Genomic DNA, 4,270 nt, shown 5'->3' with positions numbered 1-4,270 from the left:
GCAGGTAAGACTGTCTGCAGTTCAGTGACTGGGTGGGAACGTACCGATTGTTCTGATTGGACCTAGGCCAGGATATTTCCCAGCTCTTGCTGCTGCCCTCCAAAATCAATGTAGGCATCAGGTATTACCTAGAGTGTACACAGAGACAGGCCATTCAGCCCATCTTGTCCGTGCCGGTGTTTATGCTCCACACCAGCCCCCTCCCACCCCTCTTCATCTCGCCCCATCACCATATCCCTCTATTCCTTTCTCCCTCGTGTGTTTATCCAGCTTCCCCTTAAATGCATCGATACTATTCACCTCAACCCCTCCCTGTGGCAGCGAGTTCCACATTCTCACCACTTTGAGTAAAGAAGTTTCTCCTGAATTCCCGATCGGATTTATTAGTGACTGTCGTATATTTATGGCCCCTAGTTCTGGTCTTCCCCTCGGGTGGAAACATCTTCTCTACGTCTACCCTATCGAACCCCTTCATAATCTTCAAGACCTCCATCAGTTCACCCCTCAGCCTTCACTATTCTAGAGAAATGCACCCCGGCCTGGCCAGTCTATCCTGCTGGTTATAACCTCACGGCTCTGGTATAAGCCCAGTGAGGGTTTTTTTTTTTTGCACCTTTCCAAATGCTTCTGTACCCTTTTTGTAATATGGTGACCAGACCAGAATATAAACCGTGAAGCTGTCAGATTGTCAATTTTTAAAACCCCGACTGGTTCAGTGACGTTCCGCAGTGAGGGGTACCTGCCTTCCTTGCCCGCTCTGGGTCTGTGTAGCTCCGGCCCACGTTACGTGCTTGACTCTGGATGGGCAGTCTAGCCAGCGTCTCCCACATCCTGAGGACAAACTAAGGAGCCGATAGCACAAGATGTGTGTGGGTGGGGGAGGAGGCGGGGATGACGGGGTGGCTGTACTTGTGGGATGCAGTTTAATTGCATAAGAACTACAAGGGCTGACCAGTTAATGACTTTCCCATTTTTTGCAGGAGAGACTTGAGTAACTCTGAACGGCTTCTCGAAGAAAAGAACTTCTATAAAACACAATTGGAATAAATTCATCACATGATCAAAGTTTAGAGGGGCAGGAAGCTGAGCGCGGGGCAGGGTGGGAATAAAGGTTCTGCTGATATTCCCGGTCAGCGGTGTGTGGGGTCTGGCCTGTGCTCTGTCCCGGCCCATCCGGTGTGAGATTCTGTACCTGTAGCCTTTATTAAAGTACACTGAAACTGGATCGTGGCTGCTTTCGTCTTTCAATCTTTTACTTTTTCCCCCTGAAAAAGATTGCGAGTAATTTGAACTGTAAAAGCTCCGATCCTGGCGGGCCTGACTAAAGATGGACAATATTGCAAAGTGGGCATTGATTACTTTGTGAGAGTGAAGGAGATACCACGTTGAGGGGGGTGGGGGGGGAAAATGGTAACTGAATTAATTTTTTTTTAAACACACTCCGTCGCACTGGCTGGTATTGGAAGTTATAGAACAGTGTGTTGCCCCACAATTTAACCAGTTCCCAACACTTCCTTTTGTTCCTTCCATTAAGATGGCTCCCTCCTCACCCTCTCCCTCTCCCTCTCTGAATGTGAACATAAGAATTAGGAGTTGGCCATTCGGCCCCTCGAGCCTGCTCTGCCATTTAACAAGATTCTGGCTGATCTACTACCTCAGCTCCACTTTCCCGCCTGATCCCCACAATCCCTTAATTCCCAAATATTTGTCGACCACTGTCTCGACTATAACTCCACGACCGAGCCTCCACAGCCCTCTGGGGCAGAGAATTCCAAAGATTCACCACCCTCTGAGTGAAGAAATTCCTCCTCTTCTCCATCCTAAATGGCTGGCCGACCCCTTATTCGGAGACTCTGATCTCCCCAGGCTGGGGGAAACATCTTCTCAGCATTAACCCTGTCAAGCTCCTTAAGAAGTTTGTTTCAATGTGATCACCTCTCATTGTACTAAACTTGAGAATATAGGCCTCGTCTGCTCATAGAGCAATCCCCTTATCCCAGGCACCAGTCTAGTGAACCTTTGCTGCATTTCCTCTAAGGCAAGCATGTCTGTCTTATCTCTGATAGTGCAGACCTGGGCATGTACAGTGGAGGGGGGATGGGACTACTTCATTTATACAATTTCTCATCCCCTTATGCTATGATCGTGGATGGAGTTGTCCAGATTAGCTGATGCTAATCAACGATGCTAAGATTGACCGGTAACACTAACCGGCATAGAACACAACCAACTTAGATTTAGGCTGAGGTTCTTGAAGCTCAGCTGGGTGAGTTGGGGTACTGAAGGCGAAACGAGGCTGACCGGATACTTCAGAAACTAAATAAATCTATTGGCACATTAAATTCTTCGGCAGCACCTCCCAAATCCGCGATGTCTATCACCTAAAACAAGGGAAGCAGGCGCATGGGAACACCATCACCAAGTTCCCCCTCCGAGTCTCTCACACCATCCTGACTGGGAAATATATCGGCCATTCCTTCATCGTCGCTGGGTCACAATCCTGGAACTCCCTAACAGCACTGTGGGAGCACCTTCACCACACGGACTGCAGCGGTTCAAGGCGGCGGCTCACAGCTTCTCCAAGGGGCAATTAGGGACGGGCAATAAATGCCGGCCTTGCCAGCGACACCCACATCTCCAACAAAAAAAAATCGGCCATAACACCAGGCAATATTTTTGGGGGATATGGTTAACCAATGGCCCTTCTCGAACTGCTGCGCTCTCTGCTGATAGTGCAGTGGGAGGGAGTGGGGAATCCAGCAAGGTTTGGAGGATAATTTCCTCTGGACTTCTAGTTTCAGAAACTCTATTCATGAGATTAGGGTCTCCGCCAAAACGATGGCGGTGGAGCTGGAGATGCCATGGGGACATTCACCCTCGCTGTTTCAGCCTCGTGATGTGGGCGGCACCAGCATTTATTGCCCATCCCTAGTTGCCCTGTGAAGGTGTGATTGAATCCATTTAGTGTCATTTAGTAATTATTCCAGCCTACTTTTAACAGCCTGGGAAACCCTTGATTTTTTTTTTTGCATCATGATTATTTCCCTGGTTCAGAGAAATGGAGAACCTGTTGGCTGACAGTGTGGACTGTATACTGCTGCCCTGACTTCTGTCAAGACAGCTCAATCCTTCAGATGAGACGTTAAGCCAAAACCTTGCCTGCCCCCTCCAGTCTCATGGCACCATCTGAAGAGTTGGGGTGTTATTCCTGGTGTCTTGGGCCAATATTTAAACCTTTGCTAAAACTGACTACCTGGTCATTTATCACATGTTGTGGGAGCTTCTTGTGCACAAACGGCCTTGGTGTTTCCATAACAACAATTATACTTCAAGTAGTTCTTAGCCATGAGGCCCTTTGTGTTTTTCAGGACCTCAAGACATCCCACTGTAAATGCAAATTCTTTCTTATAACCACCAGTTTATCCCTCCACCAACATCACCAGAAACAGATGAACTGGTCATTCTCATTTACATCATTTTCTGTTATTATCTCATTGCTGTTTATGGGAGCTGGCTTGGTGCAGATTGAGTGCTACACGTTGGCTCTGTTACAACAGTGACTACAAAAGTGCTTTCGGATCCAAGTCGTTCCTGGATCTCGCCAGATCTGAAACATTCCATAATTTGGGTAAATATCCAGTAAGAGAGAGCGGGTGATGTTTGGATCAATGAATGTGGCATGTAGGCAGTAAAGGGAGGAAGTCAGTCGATGCAGGTAGTTCATATCTCCGCTCTCACTCTTGGCCATTTACTCTTTCAATGCAGTTTGATGAAATGGCACAGGTTTTGGCAAAAACAATCGCAACTGGCAGACAATTGGGCTGATGCAATAAGAAAAAAGACTTGCATTTATATAGCACCTTTCCCTACCTTGGGGCCCTGCCAAAGTGCTTTACAACCAATGAAGTACTTTAAGTGTAGTAGTCACTGTTGTAATGTAGGAAATGCAGCAGCCTATTTGTGCACAGCAAGCTCCCACAAACAGCAATGTGATAATGCCCAGATACTTTTTTTTTTTAAGAAGTTATGTTAGCAGAGGGATAAATATTGGCCAGGGCACCAGGGCAAACTCCCCTGATCACCTTCTGCAAATACTTCCATGGGATCTTTTACATCCACCCGCCAAATTTATATCTCCTGACAGTGCAGCGCTCCCTCCGACAGTGCAGCGCTCCCTCCGACAGTGCAGCGCTCCCTCAGTACTGTACTGGGAACGTCAGCCTAGAATATGCACGCAGGTCTCTGACTCAGGGGACGGCCAACCACTGAG

Source organism: Pristiophorus japonicus, chromosome 12, assembly GCF_044704955.1.
Source record: "Pristiophorus japonicus isolate sPriJap1 chromosome 12, sPriJap1.hap1, whole genome shotgun sequence".
Classification (NCBI taxonomy): domain Eukaryota; kingdom Metazoa; phylum Chordata; class Chondrichthyes; family Pristiophoridae; genus Pristiophorus; species Pristiophorus japonicus.
The sequence above is the reverse complement of the archived record's forward strand: the minus strand, read 5'-3'. Positions refer to the sequence as shown.